Raw genomic sequence first — 13,108 nt, 5'->3', positions numbered from 1 at the left:
ACCTACAGGTAGCTCTCGCCACAGTTTAGTCAAAGTCCAAGTCCAAGTACAGCATCTACCATCAGAAAGATGGTAGTTAGGGTAAGAAGTAGTTAGGGTAGTTTCTTTGGGTGTCCAAACTTTTTCCTCACTAGAAAATTGCATTTCTTTTACCCCTTATACAGCCTATGGTCCGCCAGCAGGCCGGAAGCGCTAATACAAACTTCAATCACCCAATAAACAGCCCCACCAGTTTGTACAGAAGTCCCTGTACTCACTGAGTAATACACCTTAGTGTCAAGGGGTTATATTTCATTTTACAGAAGATGTTTAACAGACACTTCTTCAGTTGTGTGTGTTTAGTCACATTGCCTCCATCTCTCAGTATTGTTCTAATGCAGATTTTGAAGACGTCCAGATGTTTAATTATGTTAAATAGGACATTTTTAAATAGGGTTTTTGGTAGGAGTCCTAACTTCTTCACATGACTGTATAATAGCATAAACGCTACGCCAAAAAGTGGCATAAAGAGGACAGACAGTGTTAGAGCTATATCAGCGCTCCACTGCTGATACAACAGCACCTCATTAAAGAAACAAAGGATAATCCTGTAGGAATAAAGTGACCTTAGATGACCTTTTTAGTGCCACACACACTATCTGGCTGCATGTGTGACTTTGCAGGGTATAATCAGACTGGGTGTGAAATGAGGAGTGACTAACACAACCCAGACAAAAGTCATCCCAAAATGCTTGTCTCCTCGGAATTATAGGGAACGGTGGTCCTGCCAAGAGCGGAGTGTGTCCTAAATGCAGTATAATCAGAGAACATACCAGGCTACAACAAAACCTATAGCAGCAGCTCTGTCGGCCCAAATCACATCACATCGCTCTTTGCCTGTCCCCACACACACTCCCTCACGCTAGCCTCCACTCTAGCCTGAATCTGGTTCACTTCATTTACATGTATTACATTTCCTGCTGCTGCCATTCCACTGTTTGCAATAACATACATTAATGCACTATATGTATATATACCTACAGAAATGCTAACAGCGCTAGGCTACATGATTATGTCTATTTTGTCTATAGTTCAACTAATGTCTTTAGTTTTAATTACGTCTCTAGTTTAATTGTGTGTTCAGTCTAATGCACTGCCACTACGGCGACTGGAGTCCAAGAGAGCACAATTGGCCGTGTCCCTCTGGGTGGGTAGATGGAGCTCTCTCCCTTGATCACTCTTAAAGCAGCGTTGGCCTGCACAGGCATCTGTTAGCTGGTGCGGTGGAGCTGGGAACTCAGCGCTGTCCGGCAAAGCTGCATCAGCAGCAGTTTGAGAAGAGGCATGGCTGGCTTCTTCAGCATGTATTGGAGGAGATGTGTGTTAAGTTCTTACACTCTTACAAGTGTCGGGAGCATTGCTAGAGCTAGAGGGAACTACGAACGGGTAAGGTAACTGGCAGTACCAAATTATGGGAAATATACAAGTCTTGAATCTAGTTTTTTTTTTTACTTTTTAGTCATTTTTTATTTATTTATTTGATTATTTTTTTTATTATTCATATTGTTTGTATTGCTTTTATAAGTAACATGATATATTAATTTTATAATTTTAGTTGTTTTTTAGCTTTAGTCCTTTATTATCTCACCTTTTTCTATCATTTTGTTGGTTGTTTTAAAACTTTATTTTGAATTATTTTTTATGTAATTGTTGGTTGATCTATTTCTATTTGTTTTGTATTTTTTCTCTCTTACTAAATCAGTTTTAACAGTCACACTAAAATATACATTTGCCAAATTCTTGGTAAAATTATGTTCCTGGATCCTCATTTAGCAACTTGAGTTTTTAGTTTCAAATGACCCATTTAGCAAGCGGATACACAAAAAAGTCAACCAGCCAGTTGACTCACACAGTTAAGGTAATTCTAGGCATGAACTAACCAGCATTACCAAACCGTCACTGTTATACAATAGAACTAGAATATACTCTAATAGGTTTACTGTGTGAATGAGAATATTCACATTGGCACAGTGTTCATCAATGAGGCTCTAATATTATGACTATGGCAGAAATAATGAGTACTACTAGCTCATGTATGTAATGTGTAGTTTAAAGATCAGTCAACATAATACAATAATATAAAACACATACAATTTAGCCTAGCGAGGAAATTGGGGATATGATCTTGTGCAGTGTTTATGCACAAGATCACAAGATCAGTGTTTATTAAATCTGTTTACCTTAACTGGGCAACTCTTACGTCGGCTTTCCATGTAGCCTATGGTAAATGTCTGGTAAAGGTGCAGGTATTTGTCACTGTACAGCAAAATGTGTCCTCTGCATTTAACCCATCTGTGGTAGTGAACACACACACACACACTAGTGAACTAGGGGCAGTGAGTACACACACCCAAAACGGCAGGCAGCCAACTCCAGTGCCCAGGGAGCAGATAGGGTAAAGGGCCTTGCTCAAGGGTGCCCAACAGTGGCAGTTTGCCAAGCCCCAGAATCGAACCCACAACCCTGTTATCGATAGCACAGCACTCTAACCGCTGAGCCACCACTGCCCCGTGAAGACTTGAAGACCTGGTCTGAAGGCCCGTATCACGAAAATATGCGGACATTTTCTTCTCAGCTTTCGGACGATGATATCTTTTTACATCATTGCTAGTGGATATGATCACCATATGATTACACTCTGTTCAACGAGGGGAATAAGGTGTTATTGTTGCAGTGTCTGTTAAATGATTCATGGTTCATTAATTGCTCATTTACCTCCATTAATTTTAGTTGATTAAATTTCTTTCAATCCAGGTTTACTGCAGGTGCTGGGCTACATTGATAATGAGGATCACCCTCAATGTAGTTCTCTCTCTCTCTCTCTCTCTCTCTCTCTCTCTTCTTCCTCTTTCTTCCCACTGTTCCACTCACAGCTGGACCGACAGGCTCTGGCCTCATGTGTAGTGTGTAGCACAAGGCATCGAAATTGATTGGTGGCGGGCATCCACACAAGCTGCGCTTCTCCGGCTGCGCCTACAGCTGGACATCAATTCAGAGAGAGATTGAATGGTGTCTGGAGAAAAGACCAGAGGGGACACAGCCCCGAGTGTGTGTGGCTGTTAATGCACAGCGAAAGAATAACACTCAGCTGCTCAAAATGAGGGTTTTAAATAGCATTTCTGCTGATTTGCAGCTGATGGGGAAGATGACAAAGAACTTGACCACCTGTTCCCCTCCCTAGAGGCTTTGGCCTCCCAGCACACAAATGGATTAATAGGGGATTATGTACAACCATGAGTGATCATGTGATTACAGAAATCGATCACAGCACCACTTGTGATCTGCTAAAATGTGCAGAAATGCTTTTTCACACATGTTTAATGTTACACTCCTTCTTATACTGATGAGTCGTGTAGCACTGTTGTTGCTGGGTCGATTTTACCGGGTGAGGTTGCAGGGCTTTGAATGAATAACTGAAATAAGATTATGTTCCCTGCACGTCAACATTACAAGTAACAAGCACCAAACTCAAAAACAATATACACCACATGTCTACGCTGTTATTATATCATATAAATATGCATGTGTACTATTGTTACTATAAAGCTATTACTATTATATCAATTCACACTGCTATTCAGACTGCTATTACTGAGGAAGCTTACAGTTCAGTACATTACTGAAGACCATTCTCTTAGAATCATTTCTTTTTTTATCAGACCTAGTACAGACATTGCAGATCGACATAACGTAATGTTTCTATATCAACTAAAAATGCTTTTCTAGAACCAACATCCAATTAGGAAGCTTCTGTGCACTCTTATTTTGCCATGGAAGCCGTGGTCCTGCCACCTTTGGAATCCCAAAAACCTTCAACGGGTGGTTCACAGTGAAAATTATTTTATGAAATGACCTATTGCTACATTTAGAGAACCTCTAGCGGTGCAGCCCTGTAGCCCTTATTCTGAGTCTAACCTTAACTGTTAGAAAAACCGTGAACAGGAGAAATTTCTCCAACATCATCCAGCGCTAGCTGTTTGACATGTGAATAAAAGACCAAACAGGTGGTATTTTGGATTGCACCAATTGACCCAAGTGGATGTTCTTTGTGAGACCACATTAGAGGAACCTATTTAATGCTTCAGAAACATTACGAGGTTCAATTAACGTTTTTTTTCTTTGCAGCATTGCCAAAAATCACAGTTTCAAAAGTGTAAGGTCTCAGAACCTTTTCAAAGGAACCTCCATATCATATATCATGCATCGATTCAACATTTTTGATTACCTCACCAGGTAAAGGTAATCCAACTGTCTGAACTCCAGAACTCCAGCAGTCTGCATCCCATGTTGTTCAGTGACTGAGACTGTATCTGGAAAATGTACTGTATCTGTATGTAAACAGTAAAAAGGCATGTTTAACTTCCTCCTTTGTTTTCATAACACAGCATCACCACTGTAAACATTTCTCGTAACAAACCAGTGTTACTGTAACTGCATCTTTTTTTGGTCATTTTCTCTCTCATTTGCTCTCAGTCCCTCAACTTTTTCTCTTTTTGCTCTGAAGATGGTGGCAACTGCTTCTCAGTAGTTGGTACTACCACACAGCCTGGGCTACCATTGCACATGGTGGATACTGTACCGTTTTGATCTGTCCAGCTTGCAGAACCTCCCAGTGCCTCAGTGCACTGCAATCCACAGATTTTTTGATTATGTTTGGGTCGGGGAAGTGGGAGGACCATGAAAAAACCTACATCTTGTGCCTCGGTAGGTGGATTTTGGGGATTTTTGAGGTGTGTTTGGGGCCACTATCCTGCTGTAGTAGCCATGCTCTTTACAGCTTCAGCTTTTTTAGAGACAGTGTGATGTTAGCTAATAGTTCATTTAATCCAATCTTCCGAATACCAGCGAAATGCTCCTTGTGCCACTGGCTGCAACACAACCCCAAGCATGATGATCCACCGCCATGCTTAACAGTTGGAGAGGTGTTCTTTTCATGAAGCTCTGAACCCTTTTTCTCACAACATAATTTTGCTCATTGAGCAAAGTCCACATGACATACTTTCAAAAACACATTTCAAAGATAAGCTGATGTTTGTGTTAAGGACACTGCAAAGGTTTTCTTCTGCAGACTCTTCCATGAAGGTCAAGCTTGGCAAGAGGCAAGAGCTGACTAGTTCTTGGAGGTTATGCAGCTTAAACTACAGGTGACAGTTCACCAATGGCCTGATGCTTGGTGGGCCTCATATGAAGGTTCTTCAGAAAGGTTCTTCACACTTCTAGATATTATTTACAAAGATAATTCACTGAAAGCAGCATCTTGATATTCCATGGCATCACTTAAGAGAACCTTTTTTTTTTGGCCCTGTTATTGCCGCCACCCCAAACCACCAATTATGTCAGAGTGGAAATTACACCACTGAAAGTTTCAGTAAAAACTATGAAATAATCATACACGTGCTTCTAACCAATAATTCCATTTTCATATCTGTCGATCGTACAAAGGCGCATATTTCTCTAATGCTGCATCTCAGGGGGGAAATGAATGAACTGTGGACAGAAAGTCCTTTTTGTATCCTTGCGAATTAATAGATTATGAAACTATTTGGCTGGACTCAACAAAACCATCTCCCATAACATTTCTATTTTGAATTCTGCCAAGTCCTAATGGTACATAATGAAATTAGAGTACCTCCTTTTCAACACATAGCAATTAGCTCCTCTCTGTATGTCACCAAGTGAGCTGCTCAGCTAGGTCTTTTTTCTAATATTTTCATACCAAATATTGTTGATTTTCATGCTCCATTTCAGAAATGCAGCTCAGAGGAATACTGGCATGCGGATGCTGGCATCACCGTCTGCCTTGTTGGTCCTGTGTATTCTCAGCCATCTGTTAAGTGTAATCAGCAGGTCCTCTGCCAAGAAGTGAAAGATCAGACTCCTTGCCTAAATGACCGCAAAAATCTGCTCACTCCAAATGTTCATAATTTATCCTCTCCTACTCTGAGGCTCTACTGTAGACCCATCAGAAATCTGCCCATGCTTGCTCTGCGCACCCTCACCCAGCTAAGCTTCTAAAGCATGGATACTGTTTTTTTTTTCAAGCCACAGAAATAGTCTACCCACTTTCTGGGTGAAGGTATTTCTGGATAAACCACAAAGAGCAAGAGGCCAGCACACCTTATGCCGGCCTTCACTGTAGATTTAGCTACCTGTGGGCCTCTCCTTCAAATGTAGAGCTCCCCCTCAGTGTGTACTCACCTGGTTCTCGCTTCCTTTCAGTGGCCGTAATGTATATTGTCTTTCTGAAAGCAGCTGATGCGTCATTTGCACAGGGTACCACGGGTTTCCCCCACTGGGCCTCCAGAGTGTGGTGGTGCAGCTCGTTATTCATCCACGCAGCTCCAGCGGATCCTGATTGGGGTCCCGAGGGAACCATTAGACCAGACGAGCCATCGCAGCCAGCCACCGCATTCATCCATCATGCAAATCTGAAGCGCTGTCAAGCGGCCTGCACCTTCGGCAAGACCTCTGGCATCTCCACCACACCAATGTGTTGAAAGGGACTGTAAAATGGTGCTAATAGGTATGGACACTCGGTGGGCAAGAAAACGCTAATGTTAGAAATCTGACACCGATGGGTGGGTTCGTAAACATGACAGAGCTTATATCACAAAAGTCTGTTCTACCTACTTTTGACAGTGGCGGCTTGGCCCAGGAGACTCCGGCCCTCAGCAGTAGCTGACCTAGGGAGTCCCAAGCATGCCAGGCCGGCGCTGTTATTCAACCCACCAGCCTCTTAAAGGGCTTAATCTGAAAAAAACTTTCAGAAAGTCTGAGGCCTCTGACGCTACACTACCGACTTCCATAGAACGCACCCGCGGTTGTGGTCTGGAACTCCGCCAATCATCCGTAGAAGCCAAATGGTCCGCAGCACTTCAGATTCATGTGAAATATAATATTTTCCCTGAGTTTTCTGATGCCACTGAGCCCATTGAGTTTGAGGAGTAAGGATAATAGAGATGATTGCTGTGTGTAGAGACTAGCCACCCATCCTGTTGACATCCTTAATCCAGCTGAAGTATCCAGAGATAGGTGCTCAGTCATGTCCAGTATATTTGAGTTAAAGCTTGGCAAATTTACCACTTGGATGTGAACTCAAGCTTGCTTTCATCAACGTTCAGCTTAACATTTTTCCAGCTGGCACGGCCAAGTCTCGAGACCCCTGGGGTTGAAGTTCTACTGGGATCTAAGCATGTGCAAAGCATTTAGCTTTCAAAACATCGGCAGCTCTGAAGACGTGCAGAGCTGCTTCAGATCTGAGCTGTGTTTGCTCCTTGGCATTGTGGAGGCAACTGCTTGGATGAACAGCTGAGATAAATGAGTCCAATCTGAGCAGAAAGAGCTTGTTCTGTGAAGTTCATGAACGGCATGAGAAAATGACGCAAAACCAAAACTGAAGTCACAAAAGTCACATTTGTACACAAAAGTCTTCAGAAAAGCGAAACAAAGTTCTTAACAATGACAGTAAAACTGGCTATTGTTTCGTTATGCTGTACGAGAAGTGCTTGCATGCAAACACACTCTATGTCCAAATGTTTGTGGACACCCCTTCTAACAAATGCATCCGGCTACTTGCGCCCATTGTTGACACAGAAGTACCACTGCCAATAGAATAGGACTCTCTGGGGTAGATAAACATCAACCTATTGGCACCATGCCGAACACCAGACCAGGCCTAGAGGGATGTAAAGTCCACCATGCATTGAGCTGTGGAGCAGTGAAACCGTGTTCTCTGGAATGATGGTCGGTGCTCCATCAGATACTTTTGGGATGAGTTGCGGGGTTGAGGAGGTGGAGTGTTGATCATCCAACATCCTGACCTCACTAATGCTCTTGTTGCTGAATGCAATCAAATCCTCACAGCAATTCTCCTCCAAAATCTAGTAGAAAGTTTTTTTTCCCTGGACAGTAGACTTTTGACAGTTACTCTGACAAAAGCAGGATAAACTCTTTTTAATACCCTTGATTTCAATAGAAAATGAATGAGCAGGAGTCCCAATACTTTTGTCCATTTAGCGTATGTCACACAGAGACATACTTGAGCTGATATACCAGATCTAATCTAATTGAAAGCACTTCACTATACTGACATAGTGGTGGTGACATGTGTGGTACTTGTCTTGGATTTTCAGTTGAACAGTAGTGATGACATGGCACATGCCAATGATATTTCCATCTGTTTATGATAGAACTAATGTAGAACAATTTAAATGGCTGAATTGGTTGCAATAATATCATATCAGATTTTGCAGGAGATACAGGATCTGAAAATGAACAGATCAGATAGCAGACTGCTTTTACCCATGAATATATATTGATAAAGTAAAATTCTGATAAAATATCAAAATCATAATAATGGCATATGATGATATTTGAAATTCTGCCAGCAAAACATTTATAACGTTGGACTAAGTGGAAAATCAACCAGTGGTTGTCATGTTGTCTCTCTGGAAAACAAACAGCACATGGTCTTTTCCATCTAGCTCCACCCTGACTCTGCCCACTAATAACACATGCCTGTGGCTTGTTCCCGGACTAGCATTTTGCCCCTTTGGTTTGTCCATGCAGTTCTTTTTTTCTGAAATCTTGCTGAGATGTTTCCTTATATAAATGTATCCATTTGCTCTGGAATTTGCTGTGGAATGGTAACATCTGATTGTGGTCACTCGCTGTTTATAACTGCCAGCCTATGCTTTGACCTCCTATTGGAGGCCCCAATCTCTGTAGTGTAACTGACCTGAGAGGTGGCATGAGCTTGAGCTTGACTTCTAAACGCAATGCAATTAGAATGTGCACTAAGTCCAAAGGCATTCAGACACTCCTTATAATCAGTCAGTTCAGCTACTTAAGGTCCAGATGCTCTGGAGCAGGTCCACATGAGCCTAGGAACACCATGCCCAATGCCAAACATCAGTTAGATGGGAATAAATCCCCACAGCACTGAACTACATTGGGGTTCCATCCAGTACCTACCACTCTGGAGGTGTGTTTGAGACCCAGAACTAATCATTCCACATCAGTACCATCCTAATTATCCTATTTCAACCTCAAATGTAAAGCCTGCCTAAATGAGAAGAGGCTGTTTCTGCAGCAAAAGGAGAACAAACCCCCTATTAATACCCTTGATACCCTTGAGACCCTGACAAACCACCTGATCAGCAGGTGTCTACAAACCTTTGGACACATAATGTATGTTGGAAACAAACAGTAAGGCACCACCTGTCTCATATTGGGTTGGTCCTCCCTGAGCTGTCACAACAGATCTGACCATTCAAGGCATGGCCTCCACAAGACCTCTCAAGGTGTCCTGTGGTATCTGGAACCCGGATGTAGCAGCAGATGCTGTAAAAGTCCTGTAGATTGTGAGGTGGGGGCTCCATGAGCATCGGTGAGCTTTGGGTGCCCATGACAATGTCACTGGTTCAGCGGTTGTTGTTTCTTGGACCACTTTTGGTAGGTACCTGCCACAATACCTGCTGTGATTGTTCACTTGCTGCCTAGAACACCCCTTGACAGATGCCAGTGTAGAATGCTTGTACAATTGTAGCTCCAAGTGTTTATACTAGATGTTTGCTTGGTCTGCTGCTCTGTTTGAGAAAGTATTGAACCTTGTTGTTGTTGTAGCCCAGTGAAAAATGGACAAATCGTCGAAGGTTGACTTCCAGTATGGTCAGCCCTACATTGTATTGTCTCAGCGTGCAAGACCTGCTCTTAATGTTCTCAGACTTGTTGAGTTACAGTGCAGGGTTATGAAAGTCCCCTAACTTCTCTTGGCAGCTGTATTAAAACTCAAGACAGACAAGACATTGAAAGTTTGATAACCGCAAACCGTATGTTGTGTTTCATGTCCGCAATTGAATTACAGTACATATAAATTCTGCACAGGTTTCAGACACTTGTGGGTTTTAAGGGTTTGCTCTTTTTCAGCCTGCGCAGCAGGACTGAGTTTATTCACACCACCATGTTTCAATCAAGGTAGATGGTCTACTGAAAACGCTCAGTCTAGACACTTGACCTGTGCTGAACCTATACAAAACATACGGCTCTATGCATACTAAGAAGTGTAGCCTCTTAAAAAATAAAGGTACCAAACAGGGTACTTTAGAGTATTGACACTGAAGAACCACTTTAGGCTCCTCAGTGAACCTTTAAAGCGATGATTCTTTACCTTCATGAACCACATTGAACTGTTGGTGGTTCCAAACTTGCATTCCTCACTGCTTTAACATCAGAATCACGTAAGAATTGCAATGCATTATTGAATTGTTCAGTTGTTTTCAGAGTTCAAGAGCTTTAACATGAGGCAAAGCACCCCTATAACCACAGGTCAGCGTTAAGAACCATGTAGGAGAAACCTTTATTTTAAACAGACCCCCGACTAAAACATGCACATGCTGATTAAAAAGAGATCTTATTCTTGTCATTTTTCACAGCAATAACTACGGCTCCAGCAATTACTTTGCATACATGAGCATTTACGTCTGCATCATGAGGTAAGAGCTTGCTTGGTTTGTGTTTTGCCACAGCACCTTCAACACCTAAAGGAAGTATTAAATGAACATGAAAGGCAGGATTTGATCTTTTACATCAAAGACCTCTGGCTTCAGTCAACTCAGTTCAAAGACTTCAAAGGTCAACACAGGAACAACTTTACCTATACATAAAGAACCATTATATGACCAGAAGCAAATAAAGTGGTTTGCCTGGATATACAATGAAAATAAGTGCAGTAAAGACATAAGTGCAGTAAAGCGTTAATGTAATCTTTAGAAAGTAAGAGACGTGAACAATGTTAGGAAGTTAAAACTCGAGGCATAGGCCCCGTCATCTGCTCAGGTCTTGCAACATCGGGACTTTCTCAGATCCTGCTGAGCTCAGAGGCAGGGGGCAGAGCTTACCCCCGGGCAGTTGCCGGGACCAAACTGGTGGCGGAGGGGAAGAGTGTAAGGGGAGAATCTCCTGGTAGTACTTTTGCTAGAGCTTTCATAATCTTGCAGTAGTTTTAGGCACACTGTTAAAAAAAATAAAGGTGATGCAAATGCTTCTTTATGAGCAATGCCACTGAGGAACCACTTTAATACAAAAGGAAGTTATTTGTACGTCTGAATGTGTGTGTTTATCATGATCTGCAAAATTGTGCTCTGCAGCATCGAGACATTGAGACACATTGCAGAGCTTGGCTTTAAAACTGATGAGTCTATTTCGTCTGTAGTCCCAGCTGCAGCATCTTGATTTACTAATCAAATCCTAACAAGCATTTCTAACAGGCAGAATTTACGTCCTCTCGAGCCCCAAACAACACGGCATAAGTCTCTCTATTCTCAGTGCCCCACTCAACGTCACGCAGTTTCCAAAGCGCGTCCCACTGGTTGGTTTATTTGATGCCGAGACCACCAGCGCGGCTGAAAATCACTCACATGCAGTGAGTACGAAACCTCAGATGTCTGAGAGTTCACACTCTCTCTTCCTGCAGAAGCCTCCGTCCGTAGAAGAAGCTCCTCGTGTTAGCAGGTTTATAGAATCGGAGCTGTAGATTCATGAGAGATTAAGCATTCAAGCAGCTACACACAGCTACACACACGGCTACACGCAGCTACACACGTACACATAAACAGTTGCCTCGCTCCAAAGGTTACTCAGAGTCATTTGCAAATTAAACTGTTTTGTTTGAAAGACCCTTGGGCATCGATCATGTGTAAATTATACACACAGCCCTACAAATACAGCACTTCCGGCCCCTCCGTTTGACTTTCAGGCCATTGTCTGAAACAAATGGTACACACATGTTGGAGTGTGTTGACACTGTTGAATAAGCAAGGTGTCTCACACATGTTGAGCTGCAGCTCTTTGGCCTAATGTGGAAGAACAGCCATTATAGGCCACAGATGTCCTTCTCATGGTTCATTTGGTGTTGATGTAGTATTAACTCCAGTGTTTTAGCTAACTGAATGGTGATTTATGGTGTGTGCACGTGACTGAGGGAAGCACACACACAATCCAAATGCCACAACCCAATTTCCAGGTCCGTATATCATAAAAAGAGGCTCTTCAAAGGTTCTTTAGTCAATGCAAAGGCTACAGTATATGAAGAATGAGGGCGAAGAGCTATATAAATGCCTAAATGGTTCTCTTCCATGATGGAGAATATCATGAATATACACTACTGTAGCCACACCAGGTGCTGTGCTGCAAGCCACAACCAAGGCTGGTCAATTTCTGTCCATGTTGTACTGTTTTAACTAGTCCATTTCTCTGTCGTTTGATTGGCTTTTTCTGAATCCTCATCACTCTATTGGTTCATTTGTGAATGAGCACATCGGATTCTCCTCTACAGGTGTTTGTTGCTTTCAACAAAGGTCTACATGGCACCATATGGCATGAACAGTGTACACAATACAGTATACTGGTTCTGCATAGGAAACCCTGTAGTGCTGCCTGTAGCAGAAATAGACCCAGTGCATATCGTGGCATCGACCACTAGTTGGGGGCATGTTTATGCATTGCGTGGCTAATTCCTCATGTTCTATCTGTGCTATGTTTTCTAAATGTGGGCTGCAGGGTGTTATGCTCTTTTGGTGCTTACTACAAAAGAATCAGACCGTTTAGATTAGACATCATGTACGGAAACGTCTGTTGTGGTTCGTGACTTGGCTACGGTGTGAGTGTATTGAATAATTGTGAGTGAGTGTTTTTGAATCAATCGCATCCTCTCGATTCATGTATTGAATCTAGTAAGGCTTTCTGCCCAGATTCCCAATGACGAGATCCTTGTTTTCCAAACAAGATGCTTCCAGTGCTGTCTTCTGCTTTTGAGCTGATGCTACAGTATTTTTGTGCTTCATGCCGTTCCAATTAAACCTTGGTAAATATGGGTGCATATCACACTCGGCATGAAGAAATGCATTAGCAAACTGTTGTCTGAACAATTCTGAGTCGACTGAACTTTTAATAGAAACTTAAGACATGGATTTCTGTCCTGTTTACTTACTGTTAAGAGTTTAGCCTCCATCAGCATGATTACTAACATTTTAACTAACTTTTTATAGTGATTTTTCAGGGATTTTACAGC

This window comes from Salminus brasiliensis, chromosome 13 (assembly GCF_030463535.1).
Source record: "Salminus brasiliensis chromosome 13, fSalBra1.hap2, whole genome shotgun sequence".
NCBI classification, from domain to species: Eukaryota; Metazoa; Chordata; class Actinopteri; order Characiformes; family Bryconidae; genus Salminus; species Salminus brasiliensis.
The sequence above is the reverse complement of the archived record's forward strand: the minus strand, read 5'-3'. Positions refer to the sequence as shown.